Below are 17,583 nucleotides of genomic sequence, written 5' to 3' on the forward strand. Positions count from 1 at the left end.
CTTACTAACATGCATCTGCTACCATCTGTACCCGAAACCTTCGTAATCGCCTTCACGCGTTGGACCACAGCGTCAATTGCTCACACCAAATAAGAAATTCATTTGATATTGACGGCGAGCTTTTTGCGCTGACTCAGCCACTGACGTGCGATCAGTTTGCACAACACGCTAGGGCTCGTCCGGGATTTGAACCCGGGACCTCCTGCACCCTAAGCAGGAATCATACCCCTAGACCAACGAGCCCTGTGACACGGCGAACGCCAATTACTTCGGTCCCTCGATGTCGCCCAGGGTGCCCTGACAGTCTCGTGTAGGCTGGCGGGATGGGGGCGGCGCGAATTCCCGCGGTCGGTGGCCTTCCTGGGCTATTGGTACCTTCATGTAGAGCTGCCGCTGGGCTCGCACTGCCTGCTGCTGAGAAAGTGATTGCTTTTGCTGATATGACTTGCAATAACGACTGCGCGAAACGCCGCTATCTCGTTAGGGGTGCTACGGCAGACACCCTCTCGAGCACCCCGAAGACTTCTTGAGCCCTCGGCTGTGATGGGTTCCAGGCTGACAAATGAAATGTCGTGTGTGCATTCGCGGACGAGAGAAAGGCTGAGGCAAGTTGGAGTGAACAAGGATGGACTTCTCGGGTCCGTCGTTTCCGTAGTGTAGCGGTTATCACGTCTGCTTCACACGCAGAAGGTCCCCGGTTCGATCCCGGGCGGGAACAGTATTTTCCTGCCTGTGTCGTATTGTCCTCCAATGAGCCACGTCGTGTGTGGATCTGCTGCATGTCCCTTCGTTTTGCAAGTACCACATTTATTGAATTTTTTAGTTACGATGGCAACATCACTACAAGTTGTCTGTGAAGTAAGGTGCGCACAAGCAGTTTCCGTGGTGTAGAGGTTATGACGTCTGCCCATCACGCAGAAGTTCCCTGGTTCGATCCCGGGCGGAAATACTTTTTCATCACTTTAAGCAAGACTTACTAACATGCATCTGCTACCATCTGTACCCGAAACCTTCGTAATCGCCTTCACGCGTTGGACCACAGCGTCAATTGCTCACACCAAATAAGAAATTCATTTGATATTGACGGCGAGCTTTTTGCGCTGACTCAGCCACTGACGTGCGATCAGTTTGCACAACACGCTAGGGCTCGTCCGGGATTTGAACCCGGGACCTCCTGCACCCTAAGCAGGAATCATACCCCTAGACCAACGAGCCCTGTGACACGGCGAATGCCAATTACTTCGGTCCCTCGATGTCGTCCAGGGTGCCCTGACAGTCTCGTGTAAGCTGGCGGGATGGAGGCCTCGCCAATTCCCGCGGTCGGCGGTCTTCCTGGGCTATTGGTACCTTCATGTAGAGCTGCCGCTGGGCTCGCACTGCCTGCTGCTGAGAAAGTGATTGCTTTTGCTGATATGACTTGCAATAACGACTGCGCGAAACGCCGCTATCTCGTTAGGGGTGCTACGGCAGACACCCTCTCGAGCACCCCGAAGACTTCTTGAGCCCTCGGCTGTGATTGGTTCCAGGCTGACAAATGAAATGTCGTGTGTGCATTCGCGGACGAGAGAAAGGCTGAGGCAAGTTGGAGTGAACAAGGATGGACTTCTCGGGTCCGTCGTTTCCGTAGTGTAGCGGTTATCACGTCTGCTTCACACGCAGAAGGTCCCCGGTTCGATCCCGGGCGGGAACAGTATTTTCCTGCCTGTGTCGTATTGTCCTCCAATGAGCCACGTCGTGTGTGGATCTGCTGCATGTCCCTTCGTTTTGCAAGTACCACATTTATTGAATTTTTTAGTTACGATGGCAACATCACTACAAGTTGTCTGTGAAGTAAGGTGCGCACAAGCAGTTTCCGTGGTGTAGAGGTTATCACGTCTGCCCATCACGCAGAAGTTCCCTGGTTCGATCCCGGGCGGAAACACTTTTTCATCACTTTAAGCAAGACTTACTAACATGCATCTGCTACCATCTGTACCCGAAACCTTCGTAATCGCCCTCACGCGTTGGACCACAGCGTCAATTGCTCACACCAAATAAGAAATTCATTTGATATTGACGGCAAGCTTTTTGCGCTGACTCAGCCACTGACGTGCGATCAGTTTGCACAACACGCTAGGGCTCGTCCGGGATTTGAACCCGGGACCTCCTGCACCCTAAGCAGGAATCATACCCCTAGACCAACGAGCCCTGTGACACGGCGAATGCCAATTACTTCGGTCCCTCGATGTCGTCCAGGGTGCCCTGACAGTCTCGTGTAGGCTGGCGGGATGGGGGCGGCGCGAATTCCCGCGGTCGGCGGCCTTCCTGGGCTATTGGTACCTTCATGTAGAGCTGCCGCTGGGCTCGCACTGCCTGCTGCTGAGAAAGTGATTGCTTTTGCTGATATGACTTGCAATAACGACTGCGCGAAACGCCGCTATCTCGTTAGGGGTGCTACGGCAGACACCCTCTCGAGCACCCCGAAGACTTCTTGAGCCCTCGGCTGTGATGGGTTCCAGGCTGACAAATGAAATGTCGTGTGTGCATTCGCGGACGAGAGAAAGGCTGAGGCAAGTTGGAGTGAACAAGGATGGACTTCTCGGGTCCGTCGTTTCCGTAGTGTAGCGGTTATCACGTCTGCTTCACACGCAGAAGGTCCCCGGTTCGATCCCGGGCGGGAACAGTATTTTCCTGCCTGTTTCGTATTGTCCTCCAATGAGCCACGTCGTGTGTGGATCTGCTGCATGTCCCTTCGTTTTGCAAGTACCACATTTATTGAATTTTTTAGTTACGATGGCAACATCACTACAAGTTGTCTGTGAAGTAAGGTGCGCACAAGCAGTTTCCGTGATGTAGAGGTTATCACGTCTGCCCATCACGCAGAAGTTCCCTGGTTCGATCCCGGGCGGAAACACTTTTTCATCACTTTAAGCAAGACTTACTAACATGCATCTGCTACCATCTGTACCCGAAACCTTCGTAATCGCCTTCACGCGTTGGACCACAGCGTCAATTGCTCACACCAAATAAGAAATTCATTTGACATTGACGGCGAGCTTTTTGCGCTGACTCAGCCACTGACGTGCGATCAGTTTGCACAAAACGCTAGGGCTCGTCCGGGATTTGAACCCGGGACCTCCTGCACCCTAAGCAGGAATCATAACCCTAGACCAACGAGCCCTGTGACGCGGGGAATGCCAATTACTTCGGTCCCTCGATGTCGTCCAGGGTGCCCTGACAGTCTCGTGTAGGCTGGCGGGATGGGGGCGGAGCGAATTCCCGCGGTCGGCGGCCTTCCTGGGCTATTGGTACCTTCATGTAGAACTGCCGCTGGGCTCGCACTGCCTGCTGCTGAGAAAGTGATTGCTTTTGCTGATATGACTTGCAATAACGACTGCGCGAAACGCCGCTATCTCGTTAGGGGTGCTACGGCAGACACCCTCTCGAGCACCCCGAAGACTTCTTGAGCCCTCGGCTGTGATGGGTTCCAGGCTGACAAATGAAATGTCGTGTGTGCATTCGCGGACGAGAGTAAGGCTGAGGCAAGTTGGAGTGAACAAGGATGGACTTCTCGGGTCCGTTGTTTCCGTAGTGTAGCGGTTATCACGTCTGCTTCACACGCAGAAGGTCCCCGGTTCGATCCCGGGCGGGAACAGTATTTTCCTGCCTGTTTCGTATTGTCCTCCAATGAGCCACGTCGTGTGTGGATCTGCTGCATGTCCCTTCGTTTTGCAAGTACCACATTTATTGAATTTTTTAGTTAAGATGGCAACATCACTACAAGTTGTCTGTGAAGTAAGGTGCGCACAAGCAGTTTCCGTGATGTAGAGGTTATCACGTCTGCCCATCACGCAGAAGTTCCCTGGTTCGATCCCGGGCGGAAACACTTTTTCATCACTTTAAGCAAGACTTACTAACATGCATCTGCTACCATCTGTACCCGAAACCTTCGTAATCGCCTTCACGCGTTGGACCACAGCGTCAATTGCTCACACCAAATAAGAAATTCATTTGACATTGACGGCGAGCTTTTTGCGCTGACTCAGCCACTGACGTGCGATCAGTTTGCACAAAACGCTAGGGCTCGTCCGGGATTTGAACCCGGGACCTCCTGCACCCTAAGCAGGAATCATACCCCTAGACCAACGAGCCCTGTGACGCGGGGAATGCCAATTACTTCGGTCCCTCGATGTCGTCCAGGGTGCCCTGACAGTCTCGTGTAGGCTGGCGGGATGGGGGCGGAGCGAATTCCCGCGGTCGGCGGTCTTCCTGGGCTATTGGTACCTTCATGTAGAGCTGCCGCTGGGCTCGCACTGCCTGCTGCTGAGAAAGTGATTGCTTTTGCTGATATGACTTGCAATAACGACTGCGCGAAACGCCGCTATCTCGTTAGGGGTGCTACGGCAGACACCCTCTCGAGCACCCCGAAGACTTCTTGAGCCCTCGGCTGTGATGGGTTCCAGGCTGACAAATGAAATGTCGTGTGTGCATTCGCCGACGAGAGAAAGGCTGAGGCAAGTTGGAGTGAACAAGGATGGACTTCTCGGGTCCGTCGTTTCCGTAGTGTAGCGGTTATCACGTCTGCTTCACACGCAGAAGGTCCCCGGTTCGATCCCGGGCGGGAACAGTATTTTCCTGCCTGTGTCGTATTGTCCTCCAATGAGCCACGTCGTGTGTGGATCTGCTGCATGTCCCTTCGTTTTGCAAGTACCACATTTATTGAATTTTTTAGTTACGATGGCAACATCACTACAAGTTGTCTGTGAAGTAAGGTGCGCACAAGCAGTTTCCGTGGTGTAGAGGTTATCACGTCTGCCCATCACGCAGAAGTTCCCTGGTTCGATCCCGGGCGGAAACACTTTTTCATCACTTTAAGCAAGACTTACTAACATGCATCTGCTACCATCTGTACCCGAAACCTTCGTAATCGCCTTCACGCGTTGGACCACAGCGTCAATTGCTCACACCAAATAAGAAATTCATTTGATATTGACGGCGAGCTTTTTGCGCTGACTCAGCCACTGACGTGCGATCAGTTTGCACAACACGCTAGGGCTCGTCCGGGATTTGAACCCGGGACCTCCTGCACCCTAAGCAGGAATCACACCCCTAGACCAACGAGCCCTGTGACACGGCGAATGCCAATTACTTCGGTCCCTCGATGTCGTCCAGGGTGCCCTGACAGTCTCGTGTAGGCTGGCGGGATGGGGGCGGCGCGAATTCCCGCGGTCGGCGGCCTTCCTGGGCTATTGGTACCTTCATGTAGAGCTGCCGCTGGGCTCGCACTGCCTGCTGCTGAGAAAGTGATTGCTTTTGCTGATATGACTTGCAATAACGACTGCGCGAAACGCCGCTATCTCGTTAGGGGTGCTACGGCAGACACCCTCTCGAGCACCCCGAAGACTTCTTGAGCCCTCGGCTGTGATGGGTTCCAGGCTGACAAATGAAATGTCGTGTGTGCATTCGCGGACGAGAGAAAGGCTGAGGCAAGTTGGAGTGAACAAGGATGGACTTCTCGGGTCCGTCGTTTCCGTAGTGTAGCGGTTATCACGTGTGCTTCACACGCAGAAGGTCCCCGGTTCGATCCCTGGCGGGAACAGTATTTTCCTGCCTATGTCGTATTGTCCTCCAATGAGCCACGTCGTGTGTGGATCTGCTGCATGTCCCTTCGTTTTGCAAGTACCACATTTATTGAATTTTTTAGTTACGATGGCAACATCACTACAAGTTGTCTGTGAAGTAAGGTGCGCACAAGCAGTTTCCGTGGTGTAGAGGTTATCACGTCTGCCCATCACGCAGAAGTTCCCTGGTTCGATCCCGGGCGGAAACACTTTTTCATCACTTTAAGCAAGACTTACTAACATGCATCTGCTACCATCTGTACCCGAAACCTTCGTAATCGCCCTCACGCGTTGGACCACAGCGTCAATTGCTCACACCAAATAAGAAATTCATTTGATATTGACGGCGAGCTTTTTGCGCTGACTCAGCCACTGACGTGCGATCAGTTTGCACAACACGCTAGGGCTCGTCCGGGATTTGAACCCGGGACCTCCTGCAACCTAAGCAGGAATCATACCCCTAGACCAACGAGCCCTGTGACACGGCGAATGCCAATTACTTCGGTCCCTCGATGTCGTCCAGGGTGCCCTGACAGTCTCGTGTAGGCTGGCGGGATGGGGGCCTCGCCAATTCCCGCGGTCGGCGGCCTTCCTGGGCTATTGGTACCTTCATGTAGAGCTGCCGCTGGGCTCGCACTGCCTGCTGCTGAGAAAGTGATTGCTTTTGCTGATATGACTTGCAATAACGACTGCGCGAAACGCCGCTATCTCGTTAGGGGTGCTACGGCAGACACCCTCTCGAGCACCCCGAAGACTTCTTGAGCCCTCGGCTGTGATGGGTTCCAGGCTGACAAATGAAATGTCGTGTGTGCATTCGCGGACGAGAGAAAGGCTGAGGCAAGTTGGAGTGAACAAGGATGGACTTCTCGGGTCCGTCGTTTCCGTAGTGTAGCGGTTATCACGTCTGCTTCACACGCAGAAGGTCCCCGGTTCGATCCCGGGCGGGAACAGTATTTTCCTGCCTGTGTCGTATTGTCCTCCAATGAGCCACGTCGTGTGTGGATCTGCTGCATGTCCCTTCGTTTTGCAAGTACCACATTTATTGAATTTTTTAGTTACGATGGCAACATCACTACAAGTTGTCTGTGAAGTAAGGTGCGCACAAGCAGTTTCCGTGGTGTAGAGGTTATCACGTCTGCCCATCACGCAGAAGTTCCCTGGTTCGATCCCGGGCGGAAACACTTTTTCATCACTTTAAGCAAGACTTACTAACATGCATCTGCTACCATCTGTACCCGAAACCTTCGTAATCGCCCTCACGCGTTGGACCACAGCGTCAATTGCTCACACCAAATAAGAAATTCATTTGATATTGACGGCAAGCTTTTTGCGCTGACTCAGCCACTGACGTGCGATCAGTTTGCACAACACGCTAGGGCTCGTCCGGGATTTGAACCTGGGACCTCCTGCAACCTAAGCAGGAATCATACCCCTAGACCAACGAGCCCTGTGACACGGCGAATGCCAATTACTTCGGTCCCTCGATGTCGTCCAGGGTGCCCTGACAGTCTCGTGTAGGCTGGCGGGATGGGGGCCTCGCCAATTCCCCCGGTCGGCGGCCTTCCTGGGCTATTGGTACCTTCATGTAGAGCTGCCGCTGGGCTCGCACTGCCTGCTGCTGAGAAAGTGATTGCTTTTGCTGATATGACTTGCAATAACGACTGCGCGAAACGCCGCTATCTCGTTAGGGGTGCTACGGCAGACACCCTCTCGAGCACCCCGAAGACTTCTTGAGCCCTCGGCTGTGATGGGTTCCAGGCTGACAAATGAAATGTCGTGTGTGCATTCGCGGACGAGAGAAAGGCTGAGGCAAGTTGGAGTGAACAAGGATGGACTTCTCGGGTCCGTCGTTTCCGTAGTGTAGCGGTTATCACGTCTGCTTCACACGCAGAAGGTCCCCGGTTCGATCCCGGGCGGGAACAGTATTTTCCTGCCTGTGTCGTATTGTCCTCCAATGAGCCACGTCGTGTGTGGATCTGCTGCATGTCCCTTCGTTTTGCAAGTACCACATTTATTGAATTTTGTAGTTACGATGGCAACATCACTACAAGTTGTCTGTGAAGTAAGGTGCGCACAAGCAGTTTCCGTGGTGTAGAGGTTATCACGTCTGCCCATCACGCAGAAGTTCCCTGGTTCGATCCCGGGCGGAAACACTTTTTCATCACTTTAAGCAAGACTTACTAACATGCATCTGCTACCATCTGTACCCGAAACTTTCGTAATCGCCCTCACGCGTTGGACCACAGCGTCAATTGCTCACACCAAATAAGAAATTCATTTGATATTGACGGCAAGCTTTTTGCGCTGACTCAGCCACTGACGTGCGATCAGTTTGCACAACACGCTAGGGCTCGTCCGGGATTTGAACCTGGGACCTCCTGCAACCTAAGCAGGAATCATACCCCTAGACCAACGAGCCCTGTGACACGGCGAATGCCAATTACTTCGGTCCCTCGATGTCGTCCAGGGTGCCCTGACAGTCTCGTGTAGGCTGGCGGGATGGGGGCCTCGCCAATTCCCCCGGTCGGCGGCCTTCCTGGGCTATTGGTACCTTCATGTAGAGCTGCCGCTGGGCTCGCACTGCCTGCTGCTGAGAAAGTGATTGCTTTTGCTGATATGACTTGCAATAACGACTGCGCGAAACGCCGCTATCTCGTTAGGGGTGCTACGGCAGACACCCTCTCGAGCACCCCGAAGACTTCTTGAGCCCTCGGCTGTGATGGGTTCCAGGCTGACAAATGAAATGTCGTGTGTGCATTCGCGGACGAGAGAAAGGCTGAGGCAAGTTGGAGTGAACAAGGATGGACTTCTCGGGTCCGTCGTTTCCGTAGTGTAGCGGTTATCACGTCTGCTTCACACGCAGAAGGTCCCCGGTTCGATCCCGGGCGGGAACAGTATTTTCCTGCCTGTGTCGTATTGTCCTCCAATGAGCCACGTCGTGTGTGGATCTGCTGCATGTCCCTTCGTTTTGCAAGTACCACATTTATTGAATTTTTTAGTTACGATGGCAACATCACTACAAGTTGTCTGTGAAGTAAGGTGCGCACAAGCAGTTTCCGTGGTGTAGAGGTTATCACGTCTGCCCATCACGCAGAAGTTCCCTGGTTCGATCCCGGGCGGAAACACTTTTTCATCACTTTAAGCAAGACTTACTAACATGCATCTGCTACCATCTGTACCCGAAACCTTCGTAATCGCCTTCACGCGTTGGACCACAGCGTCAATTGCTCACACCAAATAAGAAATTCATTTGATATTGACGGCGAGCTTTTTGCGCTGACTCAGCCACTGACGTGCGATCAGTTTGCACAACACGCTAGGGCTCGTCCGGGATTTGAACCCGGGACCTCCTGCACCCTAAGCAGGAATCATACCCCTAGACCAACGAGCCCTGTGACACGGCGAACGCCAATTACTTCGGTCCCTCGATGTCGCCCAGGGTGCCCTGACAGTCTCGTGTAGGCTGGCGGGATGGGGGCGGCGCGAATTCCCGCGGTCGGTGGCCTTCCTGGGCTATTGGTACCTTCATGTAGAGCTGCCGCTGGGCTCGCACTGCCTGCTGCTGAGAAAGTGATTGCTTTTGCTGATATGACTTGCAATAACGACTGCGCGAAACGCCGCTATCTCGTTAGGGGTGCTACGGCAGACACCCTCTCGAGCACCCCGAAGACTTCTTGAGCCCTCGGCTGTGATTGGTTCCAGGCTGACAAATGAAATGTCGTGTGTGCATTCGCGGACGAGAGAAAGGCTGAGGCAAGTTGGAGTGAACAAGGATGGACTTCTCGGGTCCGTCGTTTCCGTAGTGTAGCGGTTATCACGTCTGCTTCACACGCAGAAGGTCCCCGGTTCGATCCCGGGCGGGAACAGTATTTTCCTGCCTGTGTCGTATTGTCCTCCAATGAGCCACGTCGTGTGTGGATCTGCTGCATGTCCCTTCGTTTTGCAAGTACCACATTTATTGAATTTTTTAGTTACGATGGCAACATCACTACAAGTTGTCTGTGAAGTAAGGTGCGCACAAGCAGTTTCCGTGGTGTAGAGGTTATCACGTCTGCCCATCACGCAGAAGTTCCCTGGTTCGATCCCGGGCAGAAACACTTTTTCATCACTTTAAGCAAGACTTACTAACATGCATCTGCTACCATCTGTACCCGAAACCTTCGTAATCGCCTTCACGCGTTGGACTACAGCGTCAATTGCTCACACCAAATAAGAAATTCATTTGATATTGACGGCGAGCTTTTTGCGCTGACTCAGCCACTGACGTGCGATCAGTTTGCACAACACGCTAGGGCTCGTCCGGGATTTGAACCCGGGACCTCCTGCACCCTAAGCAGGAATCACACCCCTAGACCAACGAGCCCTGTGACACGGCGAATGCCAATTACTTCGGTCCCTCGATGTCGTCCAGGGTGCCCTGACAGTCTCGTGTAGGCTGGCGGGATGGGGGCGGCGCGAATTCCCGCGGTCGGCGGCCTTCCTGGGCTATTGGTACCTTCATGTAGAGCTGCCGCTGGGCTCGCACTGCCTGCTGCTGAGAAAGTGATTGCTTTTGCTGATATGACTTGCAATAACGACTGCGCGAAACGCCGCTATCTCGTTAGGGGTGCTACGGCAGACACCCTCTCGAGCACCCCGAAGACTTCTTGAGCCCTCGGCTGTGATGGGTTCCAGGCTGACAAATGAAATGTCGTGTGTGCATTCGCGGACGAGAGAAAGGCTGAGGCAAGTTGGAGTGAACAAGGATGGACTTCTCGGGTCCGTCGTTTCCGTAGTGTAGCGGTTATCACGTGTGCTTCACACGCAGAAGGTCCCCGGTTCGATCCCTGGCGGGAACAGTATTTTCCTGCCTGTGTCGTATTGTCCTCCAATGAGCCACGTCGTGTGTGGATCTGCTGCATGTCCCTTCGTTTTGCAAGTACCACATTTATTGAATTTTTTAGTTACGATGGCAACATCACTACAAGTTGTCTGTGAAGTAAGGTGCGCACAAGCAGTTTCCGTGGTGTAGAGGTTATCACGTCTGCCCATCACGCAGAAGTTCCCTGGTTCGATCCCGGGCGGAAACACTTTTTCATCACTTTAAGCAAGACTTACTAACATGCATCTGCTACCATCTGTACCCGAAACCTTCGTAATCGCCCTCACGCGTTGGACCACAGCGTCAATTGCTCACACCAAATAAGAAATTCATTTGATATTGACGGCGAGCTTTTTGCGCTGACTCAGCCACTGACGTGCGATCAGTTTGCACAACACGCTAGGGCTCGTCCGGGATTTGAACCCGGGACCTCCTGCAACCTAAGCAGGAATCATACCCCTAGACCAACGAGCCCTGTGACACGGCGAATGCCAATTACTTCGGTCCCTCGATGTCGTCCAGGGTGCCCTGACAGTCTCGTGTAGGCTGGCGGGATGGGGGCCTCGCCAATTCCCGCGGTCGGCGGCCTTCCTGGGCTATTGGTACCTTCATGTAGAGCTGCCGCTGGGCTCGCACTGCCTGCTGCTGAGAAAGTGATTGCTTTTGCTGATATGACTTGCAATAACGACTGCGCGAAACGCCGCTATCTCGTTAGGGGTGCTACGGCAGACACCCTCTCGAGCACCCCGAAGACTTCTTGAGCCCTCGGCTGTGATGGGTTCCAGGCTGACAAATGAAATGTCGTGTGTGCATTCGCGGACGAGAGAAAGGCTGAGGCAAGTTGGAGTGAACAAGGATGGACTTCTCGGGTCCGTCGTTTCCGTAGTGTAGCGGTTATCACGTCTGCTTCACACGCAGAAGGTCCCCGGTTCGATCCCTGGCGGGAACAGTATTTTCCTGCCTGTGTCGTATTGTCCTCCAATGAGCCACGTCGTGTGTGGATCTGCTGCATGTCCCTTCGTTTTGCAAGTACCACATTTATTGAATTTTTTAGTTACGATGGCAACATCACTACAAGTTGTCTGTGAAGTAAGGTGCGCACAAGCAGTTTCCGTGGTGTAGAGGTTATCACGTCTGCCCATCACGCAGAAGTTCCCTGGTTCGATCCCGGGCGGAAACACTTTTTCATCACTTTAAGCAAGACTTACTAACATGCATCTGCTACCATCTGTACCCGAAACTTTCGTAATCGCCCTCACGCGTTGGACCACAGCGTCAATTGCTCACACCAAATAAGAAATTCATTTGATATTGACGGCAAGCTTTTTGCGCTGACTCAGCCACTGACGTGCGATCAGTTTGCACAACACGCTAGGGCTCGTCCGGGATTTGAACCTGGGACCTCCTGCAACCTAAGCAGGAATCATACCCCTAGACCAACGAGCCCTGTGACACGGCGAATGCCAATTACTTCGGTCCCTCGATGTCGTCCAGGGTGCCCTGACAGTCTCGTGTAGGCTGGCGGGATGGGGGCCTCGCCAATTCCCCCGGTCGGCGGCCTTCCTGGGCTATTGGTACCTTCATGTAGAGCTGCCGCTGGGCTCGCACTGCCTGCTGCTGAGAAAGTGATTGCTTTTGCTGATATGACTTGCAATAACGACTGCGCGAAACGCCGCTATCTCGTTAGGGGTGCTACGGCAGACACCCTCTCGAGCACCCCGAAGACTTCTTGAGCCCTCGGCTGTGATGGGTTCCAGGCTGACAAATGAAATGTCGTGTGTGCATTCGCGGACGAGAGAAAGGCTGAGGCAAGTTGGAGTGAACAAGGATGGACTTCTCGGGTCCGTCGTTTCCGTAGTGTAGCGGTTATCACGTCTGCTTCACACGCAGAAGGTCCCCGGTTCGATCCCGGGCGGGAACAGTATTTTCCTGCCTGTGTCGTATTGTCCTCCAATGAGCCACGTCGTGTGTGGATCTGCTGCATGTCCCTTCGTTTTGCAAGTACCACATTTATTGAATTTTTTAGTTACGATGGCAACATCACTACAAGTTGTCTGTGAAGTAAGGTGCGCACAAGCAGTTTCCGTGGTGTAGAGGTTATCACGTCTGCCCATCACGCAGAAGTTCCCTGGTTCGATCCCGGGCAGAAACACTTTTTCATCACTTTAAGCAAGACTTACTAACATGCATCTGCTACCATCTGTACCCGAAACCTTCGTAATCGCCTTCACGCGTTGGACTACAGCGTCAATTGCTCACACCAAATAAGAAATTCATTTGATATTGACGGCGAGCTTTTTGCGCTGACTCAGCCACTGACGTGCGATCAGTTTGCACAACACGCTAGGGCTCGTCCGGGATTTGAACCCGGGACCTCCTGCACCCTAAGCAGGAATCATACCCCTAGACCAACGAGCCCTGTGACACGGCGAATGCCAATTACTTCGGTCCCTCGATGTCGTCCAGGGTGCCCTGACAGTCTCGTGTAGGCTGGCGGGATGGGGGCGGCGCGAATTCCCGCGGTCGGCGGCCTTCCTGGGCTATTGGTACTTCATGTAGAGCTGCCGCTGGGCTCGCACTGCCTGCTGCTGAGAAAGTGATTGCTTTTGCTGATATGACTTGCAATAACGACTGCGCGAAACGCCGCTATCTCGTTAGGGGTGCTACGGCAGACACCCTCTCGAGCACCCCGAAGACTTCTTGAGCCCTCGGCTGTGATGGGTTCCAGGCTGACAAATGAAATGTCGTGTGTGCATTCGCGGACGAGAGAAAGGCTGAGGCAAGTTGGAGTGAACAAGGATGGACTTCTCGGGTCCGTCGTTTCCGTAGTGTAGCGGTTATCACGTCTGCTTCACACGCAGAAGGTCCCCGGTTCGATCCCTGGCGGGAACAGTATTTTCCTGCCTGTGTCGTATTGTCCTCCAATGAGCCACGTCGTGTGTGGATCTGCTGCATGTCCCTTCGTTTTGCAAGTACCACATTTATTGAATTTTTTAGTTACGATGGCAACATCACTACAAGTTGTCTGTGAAGTAAGGTGCGCACAAGCAGTTTCCGTGGTGTAGAGGTTATCACGTCTGCCCATCACGCAGAAGTTCCCTGGTTCGATCCCGGGCGGAAACATTTTTTCATCACTTTAAGCAAGACTTACTAACATGCATCTGCTACCATCTGTACCCGAAACCTTCGTAATCGCCCTCACGCGTTGGACCACAGCGTCAATTGCTCACACCAAATAAGAAATTCATTTGATATTGACGGCGAGCTTTTTGCGCTGACTCAGCCACTGACGTGCGATCAGTTTGCACAACACGCTAGGGCTCGTCCGGGATTTGAACCCGGGACCTCCTGCACCCTAAGCAGGAATCATACCCCTAGACCAACGAGCCCTGTGACACGGCGAATGCCAATTACTTCGGTCCCTCGATGTCGTCCAGGGTGCCCTGACAGTCTCGTGTAGGCTGGCGGGATGGGGGCGGCGCGAATTCCCGCGGTCGGCGGCCTTCCTGGGCTATTGGTACCTTCATGTAGAGCTGCCGCTGGGCTCGCACTGCCTGCTGCTGAGAAAGTGATTGCTTTTGCTGATATGACTTGCAATAACGACTGCGCGAAACGCCGCTATCTCGTTAGGGGTGCTACGGCAGACACCCTCTCGAGCACCCCGAAGACTTCTTGAGCCCTCGGCTGTGATGGGTTCCAGGCTGACAAATGAAATGTCGTGTGTGCATTCGCGGACGAGAGAAAGGCTGAGGCAAGTTGGAGTGAACAAGGATGGACTTCTCGGGTCCGTCGTTTCCGTAGTGTAGCGGTTATTACGTCTGCTTCACACGCAGAAGGTCCCCGGTTCGATCCCTGGCGGGAACAGTATTTTCCTGCCTGTGTCGTATTGTCCTCCAATGAGCCACGTCGTGTGTGGATCTGCTGCATGTCCCTTCGTTTTGCAAGTACCACATTTATTGAATTTTTTAGTTACGATGGCAACATCACTACAAGTTGTCTGTGAAGTAAGGTGCGCACAAGCAGTTTCCGTGGTGTAGAGGTTATCACGTCTGCCCATCACGCAGAAGTTCCCTGGTTCGATCCCGGGCAGAAACACTTTTTCATCACTTTAAGCAAGACTTACTAACATGCATCTGCTACCATCTGTACCCGAAACCTTCGTAATCGCCTTCACGCGTTGGACTACAGCGTCAATTGCTCACACCAAATAAGAAATTCATTTGATATTGACGGCGAGCTTTTTGCGCTGACTCAGCCACTGACGTGCGATCAGTTTGCACAACACGCTAGGGCTCGTCCGGGATTTGAACCCGGGACCTCCTGCACCCTAAGCAGGAATCACACCCCTAGACCAACGAGCCCTGTGACACGGCGAATGCCAATTACTTCGGTCCCTCGATGTCGTCCAGGGTGCCCTGACAGTCTCGTGTAGGCTGGCGGGATGGGGGCGGCGCGAATTCCCGCGGTCGGCGGCCTTCCTGGGCTATTGGTACCTTCATGTAGAGCTGCCGCTGGGCTCGCACTGCCTGCTGCTGAGAAAGTGATTGCTTTTGCTGATATGACTTGCAATAACGACTGCGCGAAACGCCGCTATCTCGTTAGGGGTGCTACGGCAGACACCCTCTCGAGCACCCCGAAGACTTCTTGAGCCCTCGGCTGTGATGGGTTCCAGGCTGACAAATGAAATGTCGTGTGTGCATTCGCGGACGAGAGAAAGGCTGAGGCAAGTTGGAGTGAACAAGGATGGACTTCTCGGGTCCGTCGTTTCCGTAGTGTAGCGGTTATCACGTGTGCTTCACACGCAGAAGGTCCCCGGTTCGATCCCTGGCGGGAACAGTATTTTCCTGCCTGTGTCGTATTGTCCTCCAATGAGCCACGTCGTGTGTGGATCTGCTGCATGTCCCTTCGTTTTGCAAGTACCACATTTATTGAATTTTTTAGTTACGATGGCAACATCACTACAAGTTGTCTGTGAAGTAAGGTGCGCACAAGCAGTTTCCGTGGTGTAGAGGTTATCACGTCTGCCCATCACGCAGAAGTTCCCTGGTTCGATCCCGGGCGGAAACACTTTTTCATCACTTTAAGCAAGACTTACTAACATGCATCTGCTACCATCTGTACCCGAAACCTTCGTAATCGCCCTCACGCGTTGGACCACAGCGTCAATTGCTCACACCAAATAAGAAATTCATTTGATATTGACGGCGAGCTTTTTGCGCTGACTCAGCCACTGACGTGCGATCAGTTTGCACAACACGCTAGGGCTCGTCCGGGATTTGAACCCGGGACCTCCTGCAACCTAAGCAGGAATCATACCCCTAGACCAACGAGCCCTGTGACACGGCGAATGCCAATTACTTCGGTCCCTCGATGTCGTCCAGGGTGCCCTGACAGTCTCGTGTAGGCTGGCGGGATGGGGGCCTCGCCAATTCCCGCGGTCGGCGGCCTTCCTGGGCTATTGGTACCTTCATGTAGAGCTGCCGCTGGGCTCGCACTGCCTGCTGCTGAGAAAGTGATTGCTTTTGCTGATATGACTTGCAATAACGACTGCGCGAAACGCCGCTATCTCGTTAGGGGTGCTACGGCAGACACCCTCTCGAGCACCCCGAAGACTTCTTGAGCCCTCGGCTGTGATGGGTTCCAGGCTGACAAATGAAATGTCGTGTGTGCATTCGCGGACGAGAGAAAGGCTGAGGCAAGTTGGAGTGAACAAGGATGGACTTCTCGGGTCCGTCGTTTCCGTAGTGTAGCGGTTATCACGTCTGCTTCACACGCAGAAGGTCCCCGGTTCGATCCCTGGCGGGAACAGTATTTTCCTGCCTGTGTCGTATTGTCCTCCAATGAGCCACGTCGTGTGTGGATCTGCTGCATGTCCCTTCGTTTTGCAAGTACCACATTTATTGAATTTTTTAGTTACGATGGCAACATCACTACAAGTTGTCTGTGAAGTAAGGTGCGCACAAGCAGTTTCCGTGGTGTAGAGGTTATCACGTCTGCCCATCACGCAGAAGTTCCCTGGTTCGATCCCGGGCGGAAACACTTTTTCATCACTTTAAGCAAGACTTACTAACATGCATCTGCTACCATCTGTACCCGAAACCTTCGTAATCGCCCTCACGCGTTGGACCACAGCGTCAATTGCTCACACCAAATAAGAAATTCATTTGATATTGACGGCAAGCTTTTTGCGCTGACTCAGCCACTGACGTGCGATCAGTTTGCACAACACGCTAGGGCTCGTCCGGGATTTGAACCTGGGACCTCCTGCAACCTAAGCAGGAATCATACCCCTAGACCAACGAGCCCTGTGACACGGCGAATGCCAATTACTTCGGTCCCTCGATGTCGTCCAGGGTGCCCTGACAGTCTCGTGTAGGCTGGCGGGATGGGGGCCTCGCCAATTCCCCCGGTCGGCGGCCTTCCTGGGCTATTGGTACCTTCATGTAGAGCTGCCGCTGGGCTCGCACTGCCTGCTGCTGAGAAAGTGATTGCTTTTGCTGATATGACTTGCAATAACGACTGCGCGAAACGCCGCTATCTCGTTAGGGGTGCTACGGCAGACACCCTCTCGAGCACCCCGAAGACTTCTTGAGCCCTCGGCTGTGATGGGTTCCAGGCTGACAAATGAAATGTCGTGTGTGCATTCGCGGACGAGAGAAAGGCTGAGGCAAGTTGGAGTGAACAAGGATGGACTTCTCGGGTCCGTCGTTTCCGTAGTGTAGCGGTTATCACGTCTGCTTCACACGCAGAAGGTCCCCGGTTCGATCCCGGGCGGGAACAGTATTTTCCTGCCTGTGTCGTATTGTCCTCCAATGAGCCACGTCGTGTGTGGATCTGCTGCATGTCCCTTCGTTTTGCAAGTACCACATTTATTGAATTTTGTAGTTACGATGGCAACATCACTACAAGTTGTCTGTGAAGTAAGGTGCGCACAAGCAGTTTCCGTGGTGTAGAGGTTATCACGTCTGCCCATCACGCAGAAGTTCCCTGGTTCGATCCCGGGCGGAAACACTTTTTCATCACTTTAAGCAAGACTTACTAACATGCATCTGCTACCATCTGTACCCGAAACTTTCGTAATCGCCCTCACGCGTTGGACCACAGCGTCAATTGCTCACACCA

At 53.2% G+C, this 17,583-nt stretch overlaps 53 non-coding genes across 53 annotated transcripts; 35 read left to right on the forward strand and 18 right to left on the reverse strand.

The window, feature by feature from the left end:
* Window positions 1-171: 171 nt before the first annotated feature.
* On the reverse strand, window positions 172-243 carry Trnap-agg. The gene has a single exon. It is a non-coding gene; the product is annotated as a tRNA-Pro (tRNA).
* Window positions 244-645: 402 nt separating this feature from the next.
* Window positions 646-718, forward strand: Trnav-cac. The gene has a single exon. It is a non-coding gene; the product is annotated as a tRNA-Val (tRNA).
* A 425-nt stretch (window positions 719-1,143) lies between these two features.
* On the reverse strand, window positions 1,144-1,215 carry Trnap-agg. Its single transcript has one exon. It is a non-coding gene; the product is annotated as a tRNA-Pro (tRNA).
* A 402-nt stretch (window positions 1,216-1,617) lies between these two features.
* On the forward strand, window positions 1,618-1,690 carry Trnav-cac. Its single transcript has one exon. It is a non-coding gene; the product is annotated as a tRNA-Val (tRNA).
* Window positions 1,691-1,848: 158 nt separating this feature from the next.
* Window positions 1,849-1,921, forward strand: Trnad-auc. The gene has a single exon. It is a non-coding gene; the product is annotated as a tRNA-Asp (tRNA).
* A 194-nt stretch (window positions 1,922-2,115) lies between these two features.
* Window positions 2,116-2,187, reverse strand: Trnap-agg. Its single transcript has one exon. It is a non-coding gene; the product is annotated as a tRNA-Pro (tRNA).
* Window positions 2,188-2,589: 402 nt separating this feature from the next.
* On the forward strand, window positions 2,590-2,662 carry Trnav-cac. Its single transcript has one exon. It is a non-coding gene; the product is annotated as a tRNA-Val (tRNA).
* A 158-nt stretch (window positions 2,663-2,820) lies between these two features.
* Window positions 2,821-2,893, forward strand: Trnad-auc. Its single transcript has one exon. It is a non-coding gene; the product is annotated as a tRNA-Asp (tRNA).
* A 194-nt stretch (window positions 2,894-3,087) lies between these two features.
* Trnap-agg lies at window positions 3,088-3,159 on the reverse strand. Its single transcript has one exon. It is a non-coding gene; the product is annotated as a tRNA-Pro (tRNA).
* Window positions 3,160-3,561: 402 nt separating this feature from the next.
* On the forward strand, window positions 3,562-3,634 carry Trnav-cac. Its single transcript has one exon. It is a non-coding gene; the product is annotated as a tRNA-Val (tRNA).
* Window positions 3,635-3,792: 158 nt separating this feature from the next.
* On the forward strand, window positions 3,793-3,865 carry Trnad-auc. The gene has a single exon. It is a non-coding gene; the product is annotated as a tRNA-Asp (tRNA).
* A 194-nt stretch (window positions 3,866-4,059) lies between these two features.
* Trnap-agg lies at window positions 4,060-4,131 on the reverse strand. The gene has a single exon. It is a non-coding gene; the product is annotated as a tRNA-Pro (tRNA).
* Window positions 4,132-4,533: 402 nt separating this feature from the next.
* Trnav-cac lies at window positions 4,534-4,606 on the forward strand. Its single transcript has one exon. It is a non-coding gene; the product is annotated as a tRNA-Val (tRNA).
* A 158-nt stretch (window positions 4,607-4,764) lies between these two features.
* Trnad-auc lies at window positions 4,765-4,837 on the forward strand. Its single transcript has one exon. It is a non-coding gene; the product is annotated as a tRNA-Asp (tRNA).
* A 194-nt stretch (window positions 4,838-5,031) lies between these two features.
* Window positions 5,032-5,103, reverse strand: Trnap-agg. The gene has a single exon. It is a non-coding gene; the product is annotated as a tRNA-Pro (tRNA).
* Window positions 5,104-5,505: 402 nt separating this feature from the next.
* On the forward strand, window positions 5,506-5,578 carry Trnav-cac. The gene has a single exon. It is a non-coding gene; the product is annotated as a tRNA-Val (tRNA).
* A 158-nt stretch (window positions 5,579-5,736) lies between these two features.
* Window positions 5,737-5,809, forward strand: Trnad-auc. Its single transcript has one exon. It is a non-coding gene; the product is annotated as a tRNA-Asp (tRNA).
* Window positions 5,810-6,003: 194 nt separating this feature from the next.
* Window positions 6,004-6,075, reverse strand: Trnap-agg. The gene has a single exon. It is a non-coding gene; the product is annotated as a tRNA-Pro (tRNA).
* A 402-nt stretch (window positions 6,076-6,477) lies between these two features.
* Trnav-cac lies at window positions 6,478-6,550 on the forward strand. The gene has a single exon. It is a non-coding gene; the product is annotated as a tRNA-Val (tRNA).
* A 158-nt stretch (window positions 6,551-6,708) lies between these two features.
* Window positions 6,709-6,781, forward strand: Trnad-auc. The gene has a single exon. It is a non-coding gene; the product is annotated as a tRNA-Asp (tRNA).
* Window positions 6,782-6,975: 194 nt separating this feature from the next.
* Window positions 6,976-7,047, reverse strand: Trnap-agg. Its single transcript has one exon. It is a non-coding gene; the product is annotated as a tRNA-Pro (tRNA).
* A 402-nt stretch (window positions 7,048-7,449) lies between these two features.
* Window positions 7,450-7,522, forward strand: Trnav-cac. Its single transcript has one exon. It is a non-coding gene; the product is annotated as a tRNA-Val (tRNA).
* A 158-nt stretch (window positions 7,523-7,680) lies between these two features.
* Window positions 7,681-7,753, forward strand: Trnad-auc. The gene has a single exon. It is a non-coding gene; the product is annotated as a tRNA-Asp (tRNA).
* A 194-nt stretch (window positions 7,754-7,947) lies between these two features.
* Trnap-agg lies at window positions 7,948-8,019 on the reverse strand. Its single transcript has one exon. It is a non-coding gene; the product is annotated as a tRNA-Pro (tRNA).
* A 402-nt stretch (window positions 8,020-8,421) lies between these two features.
* Trnav-cac lies at window positions 8,422-8,494 on the forward strand. The gene has a single exon. It is a non-coding gene; the product is annotated as a tRNA-Val (tRNA).
* A 158-nt stretch (window positions 8,495-8,652) lies between these two features.
* On the forward strand, window positions 8,653-8,725 carry Trnad-auc. The gene has a single exon. It is a non-coding gene; the product is annotated as a tRNA-Asp (tRNA).
* Window positions 8,726-8,919: 194 nt separating this feature from the next.
* Trnap-agg lies at window positions 8,920-8,991 on the reverse strand. The gene has a single exon. It is a non-coding gene; the product is annotated as a tRNA-Pro (tRNA).
* A 402-nt stretch (window positions 8,992-9,393) lies between these two features.
* On the forward strand, window positions 9,394-9,466 carry Trnav-cac. The gene has a single exon. It is a non-coding gene; the product is annotated as a tRNA-Val (tRNA).
* Window positions 9,467-9,624: 158 nt separating this feature from the next.
* On the forward strand, window positions 9,625-9,697 carry Trnad-auc. The gene has a single exon. It is a non-coding gene; the product is annotated as a tRNA-Asp (tRNA).
* Window positions 9,698-9,891: 194 nt separating this feature from the next.
* Trnap-agg lies at window positions 9,892-9,963 on the reverse strand. The gene has a single exon. It is a non-coding gene; the product is annotated as a tRNA-Pro (tRNA).
* A 402-nt stretch (window positions 9,964-10,365) lies between these two features.
* On the forward strand, window positions 10,366-10,438 carry Trnav-cac. The gene has a single exon. It is a non-coding gene; the product is annotated as a tRNA-Val (tRNA).
* Window positions 10,439-10,596: 158 nt separating this feature from the next.
* Window positions 10,597-10,669, forward strand: Trnad-auc. The gene has a single exon. It is a non-coding gene; the product is annotated as a tRNA-Asp (tRNA).
* A 194-nt stretch (window positions 10,670-10,863) lies between these two features.
* Trnap-agg lies at window positions 10,864-10,935 on the reverse strand. Its single transcript has one exon. It is a non-coding gene; the product is annotated as a tRNA-Pro (tRNA).
* Window positions 10,936-11,337: 402 nt separating this feature from the next.
* Window positions 11,338-11,410, forward strand: Trnav-cac. The gene has a single exon. It is a non-coding gene; the product is annotated as a tRNA-Val (tRNA).
* A 158-nt stretch (window positions 11,411-11,568) lies between these two features.
* Window positions 11,569-11,641, forward strand: Trnad-auc. Its single transcript has one exon. It is a non-coding gene; the product is annotated as a tRNA-Asp (tRNA).
* A 194-nt stretch (window positions 11,642-11,835) lies between these two features.
* Trnap-agg lies at window positions 11,836-11,907 on the reverse strand. Its single transcript has one exon. It is a non-coding gene; the product is annotated as a tRNA-Pro (tRNA).
* Window positions 11,908-12,309: 402 nt separating this feature from the next.
* Trnav-cac lies at window positions 12,310-12,382 on the forward strand. The gene has a single exon. It is a non-coding gene; the product is annotated as a tRNA-Val (tRNA).
* Window positions 12,383-12,540: 158 nt separating this feature from the next.
* Window positions 12,541-12,613, forward strand: Trnad-auc. The gene has a single exon. It is a non-coding gene; the product is annotated as a tRNA-Asp (tRNA).
* Window positions 12,614-12,807: 194 nt separating this feature from the next.
* On the reverse strand, window positions 12,808-12,879 carry Trnap-agg. Its single transcript has one exon. It is a non-coding gene; the product is annotated as a tRNA-Pro (tRNA).
* A 401-nt stretch (window positions 12,880-13,280) lies between these two features.
* Window positions 13,281-13,353, forward strand: Trnav-cac. The gene has a single exon. It is a non-coding gene; the product is annotated as a tRNA-Val (tRNA).
* Window positions 13,354-13,511: 158 nt separating this feature from the next.
* On the forward strand, window positions 13,512-13,584 carry Trnad-auc. Its single transcript has one exon. It is a non-coding gene; the product is annotated as a tRNA-Asp (tRNA).
* A 194-nt stretch (window positions 13,585-13,778) lies between these two features.
* Trnap-agg lies at window positions 13,779-13,850 on the reverse strand. Its single transcript has one exon. It is a non-coding gene; the product is annotated as a tRNA-Pro (tRNA).
* A 402-nt stretch (window positions 13,851-14,252) lies between these two features.
* Window positions 14,253-14,325, forward strand: Trnav-cac. The gene has a single exon. It is a non-coding gene; the product is annotated as a tRNA-Val (tRNA).
* Window positions 14,326-14,483: 158 nt separating this feature from the next.
* Trnad-auc lies at window positions 14,484-14,556 on the forward strand. The gene has a single exon. It is a non-coding gene; the product is annotated as a tRNA-Asp (tRNA).
* Window positions 14,557-14,750: 194 nt separating this feature from the next.
* On the reverse strand, window positions 14,751-14,822 carry Trnap-agg. Its single transcript has one exon. It is a non-coding gene; the product is annotated as a tRNA-Pro (tRNA).
* Window positions 14,823-15,224: 402 nt separating this feature from the next.
* Window positions 15,225-15,297, forward strand: Trnav-cac. The gene has a single exon. It is a non-coding gene; the product is annotated as a tRNA-Val (tRNA).
* A 158-nt stretch (window positions 15,298-15,455) lies between these two features.
* Trnad-auc lies at window positions 15,456-15,528 on the forward strand. The gene has a single exon. It is a non-coding gene; the product is annotated as a tRNA-Asp (tRNA).
* Window positions 15,529-15,722: 194 nt separating this feature from the next.
* Trnap-agg lies at window positions 15,723-15,794 on the reverse strand. The gene has a single exon. It is a non-coding gene; the product is annotated as a tRNA-Pro (tRNA).
* Window positions 15,795-16,196: 402 nt separating this feature from the next.
* Window positions 16,197-16,269, forward strand: Trnav-cac. Its single transcript has one exon. It is a non-coding gene; the product is annotated as a tRNA-Val (tRNA).
* A 158-nt stretch (window positions 16,270-16,427) lies between these two features.
* On the forward strand, window positions 16,428-16,500 carry Trnad-auc. The gene has a single exon. It is a non-coding gene; the product is annotated as a tRNA-Asp (tRNA).
* Window positions 16,501-16,694: 194 nt separating this feature from the next.
* On the reverse strand, window positions 16,695-16,766 carry Trnap-agg. Its single transcript has one exon. It is a non-coding gene; the product is annotated as a tRNA-Pro (tRNA).
* A 402-nt stretch (window positions 16,767-17,168) lies between these two features.
* Window positions 17,169-17,241, forward strand: Trnav-cac. Its single transcript has one exon. It is a non-coding gene; the product is annotated as a tRNA-Val (tRNA).
* A 158-nt stretch (window positions 17,242-17,399) lies between these two features.
* Trnad-auc lies at window positions 17,400-17,472 on the forward strand. The gene has a single exon. It is a non-coding gene; the product is annotated as a tRNA-Asp (tRNA).
* The last annotated feature ends 111 nt before the right edge of the window (window positions 17,473-17,583 follow it).

Source organism: Schistocerca piceifrons, chromosome 2 (genome assembly GCF_021461385.2).
Source record: "Schistocerca piceifrons isolate TAMUIC-IGC-003096 chromosome 2, iqSchPice1.1, whole genome shotgun sequence".
Lineage (NCBI taxonomy): Eukaryota > Metazoa > Arthropoda > Insecta > Orthoptera > Acrididae > Schistocerca > Schistocerca piceifrons.